The following is an 18,150-nucleotide window of genomic DNA, read 5'->3' on the forward strand; positions in this document are numbered from 1 at the left end:
TGGATGGGGGGTGGGGTACTACGTGTAAATCAATTTCTTACTGCCGCCATAGTATGGAGGAATAGTTTAAAATGTCACTATCCGAGGACAGATCGGTGGCTATTCTATTAATACTGGCTAGAAAGTCCACAATTATGGCTGGAGAGAGACTGAACTTTTTGTGAATGCATGCGGTATCCTCGTTTAGCTTTCTACGGGACTAATGTTTGTATTTAAGCAAAGGAAGTAGGTTATTGTTAGACCAGAATGATTCAAGCACTCAATTAAATTATCATATAGCTGCTACACCAATATGGAGAGCTTCATTACATGCAGAGTATTGATAAAGAAGAATGTGAAGGCGACTTCAAAAACCGCTATACAAATCATATATCTTTCTTTTGGCACAGAGACGAAAGGAAAACCACGTCTGGGGTTTGAAGTTTAACGTCAAGCCACACACAATCAATTTTGAAAATTGATGCCATATGTTAATGGATAAAAAAAAAATGCAAACTATGTAAGAAAATGCAAGCTGAAAGATCGAGAACTCTAGATCTGAAATCTTCAGCAGATGTAAACATATGGATAAATTCCTGTTGGCAAATTGGAAAATACCACCATCTCCGAACTGAGCATATATACCGCAGACACTAGACCCCTATCCGTTTAGCCGTTATAGCTTTACGGTCAAATGAGACACAATCTAATCCTCCCGTATTATTTTCCCTCTTTACCGTTCATTTTCCGGTGTTTTCACCATTCCGCCTTTTACATCTACCTTCTCGCCTTTTCTCCTATTTTTTCTTATTCTATCGCCTTGCTTTAGCTTGTCTACGCCATGCGAGTACTATCTGAAGATTGTATGTAGGCATCAGACATTATATAAATGCAGTCTGTGGTGTTTTCATCGCATGAAACTAGTAGCACCTTATAAAAATATTTATTGTGTTCATTAAACTATATATATAAAGGGTGCGGGGAATATAATGTAGTTTAAGTTACGCAAAAATGAAAATAACACTGACATCTCATTTTAACAGATATATTTACCAAAATTACATAAAAATATCTTGAAATACTAAAGAATAAATTTATTTAATAAAATCGTCATTGGCTTCAACTATGACCACCAGATAACTTCGGAATCTCCTGCAACTCTTCTGGACGGTCTCCTTGTTTAAGTCGGTGAAAGCTGTCATAACCGTTGCCTTCAGTTCATCTTTGGTGATACAAGGAGTTTTGTTGGTTTCTCGCTCAACTGAACCCACACAATAATCAAGGGGGTTGCAGTCTGGGGAGTTAGGTGGCTGATGTTAGGGGTGATGTTGTCGCAGAAATTGTCTGATAGCCACGACTGGGTTCTCCTGCTTGTGTGGCATGGTGCAGAGTCTTGTTGCCAGACATAAGGTCTTCCAGCAGCCACTCTCTTGACCCAGGGCAGCACTACCCCCTCCAGGCACTCTATGTTGAGTGTGAGGCCATGTGGGAAGATGAATGGAGGCATAACATCGCCATCACTAGTGATCACTCCAAACACCATGATATCACTCTCAGTAATGTTTTGGGGACACTGCAAGCCAATGGTTGTTCTGTGTGTTCACCATCTGCTCATATTGGAGCTTCCGGCGCGAATACCAAGCATTACAGCATGTCGTTTACAAATTTCTGGCAGAGTGAATTGCGTCATGGTGCTGTTTTCCTCAGAGACGGTACCCAATTGGCCCTACTATACTGTGTAATCGACAAAATAAAAAACAAGCAATGCGCATGCACAAAATTAAAAATATAAAATGGCAACAATTTACCCATTGCACCCTGTTTGTATGGTTTAAGAAGAGACAAATTTAGATAATCATCTTATAGATATGATTTATATCAGCATAATAAATACATACAACACAATGGACACACTAAGACAAGGAACATATCAATATATTAATTAGAATAGAAATAATAAATACATGAGGTAAAAATATACATGCAAAGGATAAGTAGATAAAGTGTGATACATAGATTAGAAATCATATTAAATCTAAGATTTAAAATGTTGAATTAAGAATTAAAAGTTGTAAGATACGTCGACGGCGGTGAGAAAACATAAAAATGGATTTATAAGTCAGAGAAATGATAAGGATAAATTTGTTTTAAGAGTTTTAAAGTAAGGCGCTGGAGTGGCTGTGTGGTAAGTAGCTTGCTTACCAACCACATGGTTCCGGGTTCAGTCCCACTGCGTGGCACCTTGGGCAAGTGTCTTCGGACCGACCAAAGGCTTGTGAGTGGATTTGGTAGACGGAAACTGAAAGAAGCCTGTCGTATATATGTATGTATATATATATATTATATATATATATATATATATATAATATATATATATATAATATATATATATATATATATATATATATATATGTATGTATGTATATATATATGTATGTGTGTGTATTTGTTTGTGTGTCTGTGTTTGTTCCTTCCCCACCAACATCGCTTGACAACTGATGCTGGTGTGTTTACGTCCCTGTAACTTAGCGGTTCGGCAAAAGAGACCGATAGAATAAGTACTAGACTTACAAAGACTAAGTCCTGGGGTCGATTTGCTTGACTAAAGGCGGTGCTCCAGCATGGCCGCAGTCAAATGATTGAAACAAGTAAAAGAGTAAAGAGTAAAAGAGTAATGTCACAGAGGATTATAGCACCATATAAGATGTGTTTCGACGGTCGTTTCTGGAGTCTACTTGTCTACAAGGTATGAATCCTTTAGTTTCACACTAACAATGTCCCCTTCATCAAGAAATAAGGAAATAGATAGCAAGATTCGAAGAAATCTGAGAGAAAGGAAAATTTAAGATTACGTTATGTTGGTCGTCGGCAACTGTCTCAGATCACGATGACTTTTACCAAGATTCACGATTATATATGTAAAGAAATTTTTACTGTCTCCCATCATCCTACACTAAAAAACATGTATAAAAAATCATAAATCATATCTATAGGATGATTACCTAAATATTGTCTCTTCTTAAACCAAGTTATATAATGTCTAGCGGCTCGGGTTCGAGCCGAGCACTTTCAGGCAATTGTGTAAAAAAAACAACACTTTTTCGAAAGAACAATATATATATATTGGGTTGTCTGGAAAGTATGTGCCGATTTATAGCAGCTTATCTTTCGACTTATTTTAGAACATGCTTGAGTCCCTAAAATAGGATTTCACTATACCACCATTTAGAACACAGTTTAAGCTATCTTTTCGTGGAAGAAGGTTTATGTTCCTATAATCTGTGTTAATTTTGTAACCCTTTAAAATGGAAGATAAGAAAGTTCCTTTTCGGCACTTGATGCTTTGGGAACAAGACAAAAACTGCTGCAATTCGGCTGGGATGTGTTACCTCACCCTCCATATTCACCAGATATTGCTCCTTCGGATTTCCACTTATTCAGGTCTCTGCAGAATAGTCTTAATGGTAAAAATTTCAATTCCTTGGATGACGTAAAAAGATACCTTAATGAATTCTTTGCCATGAAACCATGGAAGAGGGTATTTTCAAGTTGAAGGAAAGATGGAGACGTATTGTGCAACAAAATGGTTCATATTTGGTTGATTAAAACTGTAATGGCAAGTATTTATTGACCTTTTTCTTTCCTTTAAAAATCGGCATGAACTTTCCGGACAACCCAATATATACACGCATACATACATACATACATACACACACGCACACACACACACACACACACACACACACACACACACACACACACACACACACACACACACACACACACACACACACACACACATATGAGATATTTAGTATCAGCGTCAGAATTTACATTTTATTATATTATGTCCAAATGAACATGGCAAAGTCACTGATGCAATACAAAATCAGCGAAGGAAACGGAGTGGTACACATTGGTATGTCGTATGCCACCTATTTTGCACTGTCCATGTTTTGTATGTTTAATGCCTGTCAACAGAAACTGTTATTATTACAAGGTGGCGAACTGGCAGAATCGTTAGTACGCTGGACGAAATGCTTAGCGGTATTTCGCCCATCGCTACGTTCCGAGTTCAAATTCCGCTGAGGCCGACTTTGCCTTTAATCTTTTCGGGGTCAATAAATTAAGTACCAGTTACGCACTGGGGTCGATCTAATCGACTATCCCCTTCTCCCCATATTTCAGGTCTTGTGCCTATAGTAGAAATGATTATTACTTTCCTTAAGTTGGTGGATTCCTAGTATCCTGAGAGGTCTGTATATGTTCCGGATCTTTGCACCTTGAGTTCAAATTCACTGAGGTCGATGTTGCTACTAAATCATTGGTTCAATTTAATTAACTCACTTTTCTCCAAAATTACAAAAACCGAGTATAAGGAATATTACAGAGGAATCTAGATGCAAGTGAAGGAAGTTGCTAGAGGGGATCCTACCAGAGAATTTACGAGGACAAAGACAATATACGATGAACATCAAGAGAAAGAAAAAAAAAACAAACAAAAAAGTAAGACAAGCCATTACCTGGTCAATTTTGTCAGGCAATGGATAGAGTATAAGAGGGAATAATTCTAGGTCACGTGGTACGTATGATGAGACGGTGGCTCATTTAGTATGTCAGTGTCCAAGGTTTGCACTGAGAGAGTACAAGTAGTGGCGACATACCCAAGTTAGTAGAGTTATATATTGGAATCTATACCAGAAATGGAGGTTTGAGCATTGAAAGATATGGCATGAACGCCAACCTGAGAGAATATTTGAATCAGCTGCCGAATCGTGTGGGATATTTTCCCATACAAACAGACAAACATTGAGAGCACAACAAACTTGACATCACAGTTGTTGAGAAAATTCGTAAGACATTCTCCTTATTCACCCATCATGTCCGACGCTCGAACGGAAAGTAAAAAAAGCAGAGAAGTTGACATATTATAACGAGCTGAAGTATGAATGTAGAAGACGAAGGCAGCTATCATACCATTAAGCATAACACCATTGCAAAATAGACAGAGAAAAGCCAAGTATATTGTGAGATAGAGATATTGCACAGACTTTGCTTATTGGGAATAGCTAAAATATTAAGGACACTCCATGATTAGATCGATAAAAAAGGAATGGGTGAGAGAAGGAAGAGCCTGCTTGATATTGGTCGTAGCTCGCTATCGAAATAAAAGAAAAGTAATCAGGTTATAAGAACCAGCATGATGATGATGATTATGATGATAATAATAATAATGATAACCCTTTCTACTATAGGCACAAAGCCTGAAATTTGGGGGTGGGGATAATCGATTAGATCGACCCCAGAGCGTAACTGATACTTAATTTATCGATACCGAAAAGATGAAAGGCTAAGTCGACCTCGGCGGAATTTGAACTCAGAACGTAGCGACGGACGAAATACCTATTTCTTTACTACCCACAAGGGGCTAAACACAGAGAGGACAAACAAGGACAGACAAACGGATTAAGTCGATTACATCGACCCCAGTGCGTAACTGGTACTTTATTTAATCGACCCCGAAAGGATGAAAGGCAAAGTCAACCTCGGCGGAATTTGAACTCAGAAAGTAAAAACAGACGAAATACTGCTACGCATTTCGCCCGGCGTGCTAACGTTTCTGCCAACTCGCCGCCTTATTAGGTTGAAGTCATTTACCATCGGTTCTCGCAAATTGGTTCTTAAATAATTTTTGAAACGAAAACTTGTTAATTTTTATGGTAGGTATTTCAAGTGCAAATCTTTAAGCTGCAGAAGAATTTTTCGTATTTAGTTTCTCCTTAAACAGTTGCCATAGTAATTTTTTGCCGTAGTCATTTACGCCGTAAAAGTTTTACTGCAAAAATTCAAGCAATCAGATATCTTTGTTGCAATATTTAAAAAAAAAAGAAAAGAAAAAAAAAACCCGAACAAGCGGTAGACCATTATTTAATGTCCCTATTAATCCTTTAATCCTTCCTTAATCTCTGCTTCTCAACATGGTTAATACGTAGTTCATATAATGCGTTCTCTTTTTCGTAATTTAATTACTGATTAGAGTGGTAAACCTTTCTTTAACTCCGGAAGAGAGGGGTTGCTACATACATACACATCTGTATTAAGAGGCTACAAGATATATACACACGCATCCATCCATCCATCCATCCATACATACATACACATACATACATATACATGCATACAGACAGACACACACATATAATACATACATGCATACATACATATATACGTACACATACATATACATATACATATATACACACACATACATACACACATACATACACGCACACATACATACACACATACATACATACACACACATACATACACACAAATACATACATACATACATATATACATACAAACATACATACACACACATACATACAAACACACACACACACATACATACATACATACATACATACATACATACATACATACATACATACACACATACATACACACATACAACATATACATACATACATACATACATACATACACACACACACTAGGCGGGTTGCCCGTATCAAGCGGTTATTAATTATGTTGAAACCTTTTTTTGTTTATTTTTGCTGAACTTAATTTACTAATTTTGTGAATGAAAGAAGTAAAGACCACGCACAAGTTTCCCGACTTCACAACCTCACTAACAGCGCCCTCTATGTTTTATGTACCGAATGAATGTCTGAAAATGTGCATTTGTAAGAACGCTGTGAGGAAACGAAGTCGGTCGAAAGGAATAAACTATATTTATTCTTTTATTCTTGTATTCTTTTACTTGTATTGGTCATTGGATTGCAGCCATGCTGGAGCACCGCATTGAAGGGTTTTAGTCGAAGAAATCGACCCCAGGACTTATTTCTTAAGCCTGATATTTATTATATCGGTCTCTTTTGCCGAACCACTAAATTCCGGGGACGTAAACACACAAACACCTGTTGTCAAGTGGTGATGGGGGTGGGGGGAGGGCAAGCACAGATACAAAGACACACAGACATAGTTACATACATGTATATATTGGGTCATCCTATAATGTTTTTTTTTATACTTCTTTTATTTTTCAAAATTAATATAAACAAAATTCTTTTTTAATTTAAAATATACTCTCTTTCATTTTCTACAATGCTTTTCCATCTATCTGGTAGACTTGCAAGGCCCCTCTTCCAAAATTCACTTGTCCGTGACGAAAAATACTCCTCCAGTACTGTTCTGACCTCATCTACGGAATTCATATTTTTTCCGTCTAAATGATTTTGAAAACTGCGGAATAAATTATAATCAGATGGGGCAATTCCGACGAAAATGGTGGATGGGGCATTGATTCCCATTCAAACTGCTGCAGCCTTTGGAATGTCATCCTCGCTGTGCGTGGCCGAGTATGGTCCTAAGGAAGAAGATGGTCGTATTTCTTCTAGCGCAGGTGTCGATGAATGGTTGAATGACCAAACCCAAGCTTCTCTGCTAGTTCTTCAACAGTTACGATGGGATTTTGTTATACCTGAGTTTGTAGGATGTCCTCGTTGAGTTCTATAGATCTCCCAGGAGGAGACTCGTCTTCTAGACTGTAGGTTTCGGATCGGATTTTCTGGAAGCACCGTCGACACTGGCTTATGCTTATTGTCCGATCCCCATATATTGCATTAATATTCCCCGCACTTTCCGTTGCATTGTTGCCTTTATTGAACTCATAAAGCAAAATATGTCTAATATGCTCCTCAGTCACTTCCAATATAGCTTTGAAAAAATAAGTGTTGAAATCGAATTGCACTCTTCAGAACCTGCACTAAGAATAAGGACAAGGTTAAATTACTACCTGCTTTTATAGCAAGTTGGAGTTGGTATATAAAGACTGATGACTTGTAGGTACGTGGTACTTTGTTATGCAAACACAATCTATATATATAAAGCTGAAGTTGTCTGTGTGTGGCAGGCTTGGTAGCTTTCAACTAATACTATCTCCTCCGAGACCCTGCGGCGCAAGTTGACTAAAATTGAGAGTATGATAGAAGAAGGCTTGCTCTTCATTCTGTAAAAGAAAATAATTTTAATCGAACCATGTTAAGACCAAAAATTATTGACATCAAAAAGGTGGGTTTTTTTTCTATGAAAATCCCTATTTTTTAACGATTTTTTGACTGCTGTGTCGCCACTTTTCGGTGTATTTCAACCAGAAAAATGTTTACTTAAAGAGAATAACAAGCTACATAATGCAAAAGTTTTACTTTTCAAAAAAGATTGAAACTATGTCAAAACTTTGTTAACGCGACATCAAAATCTGCCGTTTTAAGCGCAACTAAAAAAACAAACCCGAGCAACGCCGGGCTATACTGCTAATCTTTATATATAAAAGTCAAGTTGTGTGTCTGTCTCCTACGATTTAGATTCCTAACTACTCCCACATTTTGCAGTGCAGTTTAACCAAATTCGGGTATCTTATAGTCGTGATTCATATCGAGCCCTTCAGGGTATTAGCGCGCGTCTACGATGAGTCTACGATTTTAAAAAAAATTACCATCATTTTTGCGCATTTTTAATGATTTTTGCTCGGTTTATATGAGGGAAGTAACTCTTTAAAAATGCTTATACAGTTATTTCCCTTACAAACCCGAGCAACGCCGGGCGATACTGCTAGTATATTTTAAAGCATGTCATGGTTGCATAACAAAATTCCACATACCTACAAATCATTAGTTCTCCTCTTCCTGTTTTTGCTAACGCTATCATAACGACATCTCGAATCTCCCAACTCTCGTGACTCATGGTGCGTACACCCTCCTTTTCTCCCCCCACATTCATCACTATGCCCAATCCTTCTTCCCGAGAACGTCTTCCTACCGGAATATCTTCTCTGCTTATGTCTTTCCTGCATATGTTGATCTGCAACAGTGTAAAAGGAACATTAATGGCATCAATCTCGCTAGTATCGGAGGTGTCGGCACGGGCCTTGCGGTTCTGTCCCTTCCTTCCCCCCCAACTCAACGAGTAATGTGTGTGTGTATTTGTGCACGCGCGCTTTCATGTGTATGTATATATGTGTATACATGTATGTGCATATAATATAAATATACGTGTATATATGTGTATGTATGTATATATATATATATATTATATATATATATATATATATATATATATATATATATATATATATATATATATAATATATATATATATATATAATATAATATATATATATATATATATATGTACATATAATATAATATAATATAACATAAATATAGGTGTGGCTGTGTGGTAAGAAGCTTGCTTCACAACCACATGGTTCTGGGTTCAGTCCCACTGCGTGGCATCTTGGGCAAGTGTCTTCTACTATAGACTCAGGCCGACCAAAGCCTTGTGAGTGGATTTGGTAGACGGAAACTGAAAGAAACCCGTCGTGTGTGTATATATATATATATAATATATATATATATATATATATATATATATATATATATATATAGAGAGAGAGAGAGAGAGAGAGAGCGAGAGAGAGATGAACATTTTAAGTAACAGACTTTTAACTGTTCATTTCTTCCTCTTTGGCATTGACGATGTTATTTTATTCAAGAGTTATTTTAATCAATAAATACTTTTATGAATATTTTTTTTCTATTATTCAAAGACGAACATAACGAATATAAAGAAGGCAAATAAGCAAAAGAAAGAAATCTATATTTCAAAATAAGAAAATAATGAAGAACGAATCAATGAGATATCGGAAAATAACCAATATGAACGACTATACGAGTAATAGTGAAATTCCTTCCCGAGTCATAGGCGAGACTCGCAGACTCTAGCATGAAACGACATTCACTTTTACCGAAGTTGCAACAGCCACTATTCTTCTAAACGAGTTGCTGCACATCCTTTCTTCCTAGGCTTACTTGTCATTTCAATTAGTGTCCTCTGAATGCGATGCATATTGAAATGCTAAACCAGTTTATTGTTTATCCAGTACTTTCCAAGTTATAAACTTCACCTAATTAAAAGAAAAAATATATCAGTACAACTTCATCACCGTATATTCTTGCTAAATCAGATACCTATTTCTTTATTACCCACAAGGGGCTAAACATAGAGGGGACAAACAAGGACAGACAAACGGATTACGTCGATTATATCGACCCCAGTGCGTAACTGGTACTTAATTTATCGACCCCGGAAGGATGAAAGGCAAAGTCGACCTCGGCGGAATTTGAACTCAGAACGTAACAGCAGACAAAATACCTATTTCTTTATTACCCACAAGGGGCTAAACATAGAGGGGACAAACAAGGACAGACATAGGTTTTAAGTCGATTACATCGACCCCAGTGCGTAACTGGTACTTAATTTATCGACCCCGGAAGGATGAAAGGCAAAGTCAACCTCGGCGCAATTTGAACTCGCAACGTAATACGCTAAGTAGACGAAATACCGCTAAGCATTTCGCCCGGCGTGTTAACGATTCTGCTAGCTCGCCAAATAAGATACCATTCTTTGAGACATAGCGTGTGTTCTCATGTCTTCTCCTCGGACCCGTTACTATTCATTCTTTCTGGGTTTGTAGCCTTCCACAAATAATATTATTTTGAGCTGAAATATTATTATTTCAGCATTTGAGGCTCTCTATAAATGTTATTATAAACTTCGCGAACACAAAACCTCGTTGATGGGTTTAGTCGACTGAATCAAATCCCACTACTCTCAGATACTACACGTGCATCACTGATTTTTCTGGAACCCTTTATTCCAAAGTCGTCTCAGATTGCTGACTTTTCCGAACCAGGGAAGGTCACCTTGGTCAATTAAACAATTATTAAATTTGTTTAATTGACCATAAGCGTAGGAGTGGCTGTGTGGTAAGTAGCTTGCTTACCAACCACATGGTTCCGGGTTCAGTCCCACTGCGTGGCACCTTGGGCAAGTGTCTTCTGCTATAGCCTCGGATCGACCAAAGGCTTGTGAGTGGATTGGTAGACGGAAACTGAAAGAAGCCCGTCGGTATATATATTATAGATATATATATATATATATATATATATATATATATATATATATATATATAATATATATATATATTATATATATATATATATATATATATATATATATATGTGTGTGTTTGTGTGTGTATAAATAATAGATACGTGTAAATAATGATTTCAACTTCTGTCAGGAAGCCAGCAATTTCAGGGAACGGGGTAAGTCGATTATATGTGTGTGTGTGTGTGTGTGTGTGTGTGTGTGTGTGAAGGCGCATGGCTCAGTGGTTAGAGCGTCGAGATTACGATCGTGAGGTTGTGAGCTCGAATCCTGGACCGGGCTGCGTGTTGTGTTCTTGAGCAAGACACTTTATTTCACGTTGCTTCAGTTCACTCAGCTGTACAAATGAGTTGCCATGTATCGGCCTTTGCCTTTCCCTTGGATAACACTGGTGGCGTGGAGAGGGGAAGAATTTTTTGCATAATAACATAAAAAACCAAGGCTGCGTAGATAGAAGGTCTTACAGCTGTTTCTAGGATATCTGTTAATTATATCGCGTCATTGGAGACGGTGTGAGAGGATGGTTAAGTCATAGTTAGTTTAGATGTGATACAAAATAGAGAGTGAGGTGGAGGAAAGAAAATAGATGCAAGATATGTATGGATATTGAAGTTGTAAATCCATTTTTTAGGCATAATGGTATATATGCAATATTCCCTTATATACACACGCTGACATAGAACCAATGTTGAACCCCTTATTCGCAAAATTACCGAATCTGGAGCTTAAGTATGGTATGTCTATAGCACTTATTCAGCATTACCTGTGGGTCTCAATGACCATTACTCTTATATATATATATATATATATATATATATATATACGAGAGAGAGAGAGAGAGAGAGAGAGAGAGAGAGAGAGAGAGAGAAGAGAGAGAGAGAGAGAGAGAGAGAGAGAGAGAGAGAGAGAGAGAGAGAGAGGTCGTTGCCAGTGGCACTGGACTGGCTCCTGTGCAGGTGGCACATAAAAAGCACCATTTGATCGTGGCCGTTGCCAGTACCGCCTGACTGGCCCTTGTGCCGGTGGCACGTAAAAGCACCCACTACTCTCTCGGAGTGGTTGGCGTTAGGAAGGGCATCCAGCTGTAGAAACTCTGCCAGATCAGATTGGAGTCTGGTGCAGCCATCTGCTTTGTCAGACCTCAGTCAAATCGTCCAACCCATGCTAGCATGGAAAGCGGACGTTAAACGATGATGATGATGATGATAATATATAACAACACCGTCCGACGAACGGGAACGTGAAACTCTGAGTAACAGCTTTTGTTATATTTCTGCTGCTTTTAAATAAAGCATATTACTCTACCTCTGGTATTTGAGTACTCTTTTTCCCACCTTGTTTCACACTTAATTGCTTATTCTGGTATATATATATATATGGTATGTGTGTGTGTGTGTGTAGAATTTCATATTCAGCCGTTATTGATTATATTTTTCCGACCAATGGATGTGTGCATTCAATCAGAAAGTTGACTGAACGCAACGCCCCCAGATACTGATCTATAATCCTGCTTAGTATAACACACACACACACACACACACACACACACACACACACACACACACCACACACACACACACACACACGCCCTATTCATACATTTTTCAAAACAGTTGTAATGAGGAAATATGGTTACAGCTGTTGGGCTGGAACTAGTTAAACAGTAAAAGAATAATTTGTAATAATACAATAGTATAGAGGTAATGTAATATTATTATCTTATATACAAGCAAAGTCATACACATAAAATACGAAAGGATGTACACACGGCGCTGTGTTTCGATTGTTCACACAATCTCTTCATTGGGCAATCATATTATGCGCATAGTTACAGCCCCGCTACACCCTTACATAAAGTGTGTAGAAATGTATTTCCGTTCTTGTAATTCACATAGACAAAGAGACATCGACTAACTGCGCGCGCGCTTACGCACACGCACGCACACACACTGCGTAGTTGTGAATTTTCAGTGAGTAAATATTTCGCCAAGATGAACTAAATATTATCTGTCTTATTAATGGGCAGATACGTAATTAACATCCCAGTTCATTAAATCAGTAGAGTGCTCTTAAATTGGTTTTTCTACCTAGAACAGTTATTATTTCCAGGTAATATGTAAGGAAACCGCTTCGACCCTATGTCTATTTTAAACTGATTTATACACCGACCGTTCATGATGTCAACAACGGGCTATTTATTGTGTGGTTACACACAATAAAGTGAAGGCGCATGGCTCAGTGGTTAAAGCGTTGGGCTCACAGTTATGATGTAGAAAGTTCGATTCCCGGACCGGGCAGTGTTCTTGAGCAAGACACTTTATTTCACGTTGCTCCAGTTCACTCAGCTGAAGCAAAGCTATATCGGTCTTTACCTCTCCCTTGGATAACATCAGTGGCCTGGAGAGGAGAAGCTGGTATGCATGAGTGACTGATGGTCTTCCATAAACAACCTTTGCCCGGACTTGTGCCTGGGGCGGGGTGTAACTTTCTAGGTGCAATCCTATGGTCATTCATGACCGAAAGGAGTCTTTACCCTTAACCCTTTTACACGAGCAACTGTATTAGTTCAACAGCTGCTGAAGAGATGAATAGTAACCGAAACGTCTTGCAGTCCTGCGAGATACTTACTTAAGCCCTTCGATCTCAAATAGGACGTCGGCTTTCGTACTTTTCTCTACGATTCTCGGCTCTGGTCTGTCTTTTCTGCTTATCTCCAGTTGAATCCCCGTCTCCAGTTATTTTTAAGAGTGTCCTCTCTTCCACCTACCTTGTAGGAGGTTCCCGTGAGGCAGTCCAGTTCCAGGTCTTGTTGGTTTTGAATCCTCATCGATGCTTCGTTGACCTATTTTTTTCCCAGGCAGGTGTGTTGGTTCTACGCAAATTCATCTGGCCCGCTATCCTTTGACCTGTGACGGATGGAAAGCCCTACCCCACCCCCACCTGGAGCTTGCGCTCCTTTGACTTAGCTCTTACGGTCACTGAGGTGCATAAGTCACTACACCGCAACAAAGATTGGATCTTGTGGTGGTGTCCCACGAGACGGTTTGTGGTAAATATTGTATATGCAGCACGGAGTTTTGTCAGTGAACAGGTCGCGGTTTCAAAGCGACGAAAATATTTTGACAAATTAAATTTAAATGTTGAAGTGAATCTAACAGTTTTTATGTGTTTTTAAATGGCTTATAAACACCTTCCACGCTGCAAATGTATATTTTCTTTACATGATATATTTGATGTCAACTCTTCTCATTGCTTAACTGACGCAGAAATAAAACCATAGACCCGACTACCTGTTGAGTCGTTCACAAAATCCATTCACAAGGCTTTCGTCGACCCGGTCTATAGTAGAAGACACTAGCCCGTGGTGTCACGCAGTAAGACTGAACTCGGAACCATGTGGTTGAGAAACAACTTTCTTAGCACGTAGCTACGACACACACACATACACACACTCACCATACACACACATTGGAGAGAGAGAAAGTCAGAAATACCTGTTGTTGTTTAGTTTATCCCACAATCATATCCTAATGAAGCATATCAATGATTGAGCACATTCAACCAATGACCATCCCTCATTTCTGGAGAGCATCTAAGATACATTTACTCACGTACCGCCCCTCTCCCTTTTTTCTTAAGGCACCAAAGATTCAAATTAATGGAAATTTGGTTGCTATTTCTAGCAGGCCTGACAGCCTCGTTGTCTGGAACGAGCAAAATAAGGATTTTGAATCCAGGCAGGTACCTTACAAGCACTCTAGTATAATCCAGGTTCTGGTTAACCACATCAAATGATATGGAACAATGGGAGATTGTTTAAAGTAGACAATCAGGAGTGGCTGTGTGGTAAGTAGCTTGCTTATGAACTACATGGTTCCGGGTTCAGTCCCACTGCGTGGCACCTTGGGCAAGTGTCTTCTACTATAGCCTCGGACCGACCAAAGCCTTGTGAGTGGGTTTGGTAGACGGAAACTGAAAGACGCCCGTCGTATATATATATATATATTATATATATATATATGTGTGTGTGTGTATGTGTTTGTGTGTCTGTGTTTGTCCACCCAACATCGCTTGACAACCGATGCTGGTGTGTTTACGTCCCCATAACTTAGCGGTTCGGGAAAAAGAGACCGATAGAATAAGTACTAGGCTTACAAAGAATAAGTCCTGGGGTCGATTTGCTCTACTAAAGGCGGTGCTCCAGCATGGCTGCACTCAAATGACTGAAACAAGCAAAAGAGTAAAGAGTAATCACACAGTATTTCACGCGATGGGTAAACCCTGAGTACGTTTCTATGGATTTTATGTTGTGTGCAGAGCGTACATTCAAGACATCAAAAATAAGAATGGAGAAGTATATACATTCTCAAAAGCTTCTTTATTGCAGTATTTGGATCTTTTCGGTTTGAACGGCAGTTTTTTCTAGTGGTGTCATATGAAATTGTCACCTATAATTATGACCCTAGTATCGATCTATTGCATTTCAACCTGTTTTAGGGTTAGGGTTAAGGTTAGGGGTGGGGGCAAGGGTATCTTTGTTTCTTCACAAATGTAAATAAACCCAATCTGTTTCTTAAACGAGGGACATATTCATACGGCACAGAATGTTTTTTTTTACTTCAATAGACGTCAGTGATTGGTTGAAATTGCAGAAATTGAAGAAAAAAACAAAAACAAGAAATATCTTTCAAACTATAGAATTTTCTCAATAAAGCCAAGAGAAAAAGATGTTTTATAAACACATTCTACCAGTATACAAAGTTAAACATTTTTTAGTTACCTAGAAATTATGTTAGAAACTGCCGTTCAAACCGAAAACATCCGTATTATTTACAATGCGTTCACTTTTGTATATAATACTGTGATAAAGAAACTTTGAAGGATGTGTAATTCCCCATTCTTATTTTTAATATCACACACACACACACACACAACTCACACACACACACACACACACACACACACACACCACACACACACATACGCACACACACAGAGTAGTTTCATGCTCGCCTACTTGAGGAGTATTGATGTCTTGTGAGTAGACAGTAGTTGCTTCTTTCCTCCAAACCACAAATGTATTAAATAAACAACAGCCCTAAGAATATTTTTCCAAGAACTTTTGTGACGCCGAGTACTTGTGCACCAATGTAGTAGACAAACAACACACACACACACACACCCACACATTTAATTTAGTTTGTGTATCGCTTGTGTAACTATCGTTGTGTTTAATATGTATCGTATGTTTATGTATGTATGTATGTGTGTATTTGTATGTAGTAGTATTGTATGTATGTCGATATGTATGTATGTATGTAGTATGTATGTATGTATGTATGTATGTATGTATGATATGTATGTGGTATGTATTATGTATGTATGTATGTATGTATGTATGTATGTATGTATGTATGATGTTTGTTATGTATAGTATGTATGTATGGATATATGTATATGGATGTATGGATGTATGGTATATGTATGTATGGATGTATGTATGTATGTATGTATGTAGGTATGTATGTATGTATGTATGTATGTTGATGTATGGATGTATGTATGGATATGTATGTATGTATGTATGTATGTATGTATGTATGTATGTATGTAGATATGCCAACATCCAAGTGGTATGACGTATTAAGGACGTTTGCACGTGACTGTGACGAACTCATCGAAATGAAGTTCTGCCCCGCTCTTTATACGAATGAGAGGTTCGCTGAATCTCAAGAAATCTAGATACATGTAAACAGGCACGGAATGCATAAATTCCATTACGTAATCAAGATATTCTGCGACCTCCAGAAATTCTTTCGTGGCATCAGTCAAGTCATTAGTCCTTTACTGAAAAACGACTATAGTGATCCCTCGCTAATTCGCGGTTCAACTATCGCGGATTTTTAAAAGCGAAGAAGAAGAAGAAACGCAGCAAGAAACGGAAGAAGCTGTCGACCAAACTGGCTTGACTTTGGAACGGCTGGCCAAGCTCTGCAACCTGGCTAAAGAATTGAAAGAAGGGGTCACAGGAATGGGATGACGATATGGCTCGTTCTGTGCAATTTTACAACAAGGTCGACGAAGTCATGAATCCCTACAAGATGCTCTTTGAACGGAAAAAGAAGCAGCGGCAGCAACTTCCTATCACAATGTTTTTGCAGCCTCGCAAAAAATAGCCAGTTCCTGCTGCTACTACTACGGCTGCACCTTCGGAAGAAGTGGAAGAGGTGTCCCAGGAAAGGAAACCGCCGTCAGCTTCATTATCATCATCATTTCTACTGCGCAGTAAATTCATCACCACCATCATTCAAATTTTAAATCAACTTCTTTCGTGTTGAGTACAGTAACAATCTTGTTTTAAACAATATTGTTTTAAATCTAAAGCGTTATTGCTTAACAGTTGTCTTTGTTATTAATAGACTACTGTAATGGGTGGGTTGTTAACAGTACAGGGAGGGTTTTAAAAGTTCAAATACACGCTAAATAAATACTGTAAATATGGTGTCCCTACTTCGCGGAAATTCAGTTATCGCGGCCGGTCTCGGAACCAATCTACCGCGATAAACGAGGGATCACTGTAACCGATAATGAAACGTAAGGGAGTATGCTTCAGACACAAGCTCGCCCTTAACTAGTAAATCCAGTAGCTATGGAGGAATTTTGTGAAATTCATTTGCTCCACCACGTTCACGAATTACTGTCCCTTGTTGAAGGAAGTGCTGGAATATAAAAAATGGTGATCGGAACAGGATAACATTCCAGTGGTAAATACAGAAGAGCTTCGTCGCTATATTACAGAAGTGTTGGGGTAGGAGTATATACCTCAACGCCAGAAGGATGCTAATATTATCTTCACAAAAGAGAGCCCTCTTTGCTTCAACAATAATGAGTATGATATTTCTGTCCCTTGCTGCGAATGAAATGTCCAAATTGATGCTTAAACGCTTGGTCCAGTCATTATAAAGAAACGCCATGCCCCATGTTACAATGTGACGGGAGCTGAGGCACATTCGATTTGATTTTTGTTACAATGTAGCTTCAGGAGAAATGCAAGGAGCAACATCAAGCACAGTTCATTGCATTCCTATATCTGTCAAAAGCTTCTAATACTACAGACCGGGATATTTTGTGTGA

Source organism: Octopus sinensis, linkage group LG13 (assembly GCF_006345805.1).
Source record: "Octopus sinensis linkage group LG13, ASM634580v1, whole genome shotgun sequence".
Classification (NCBI taxonomy): Eukaryota; Metazoa; Mollusca; class Cephalopoda; order Octopoda; family Octopodidae; genus Octopus; species Octopus sinensis.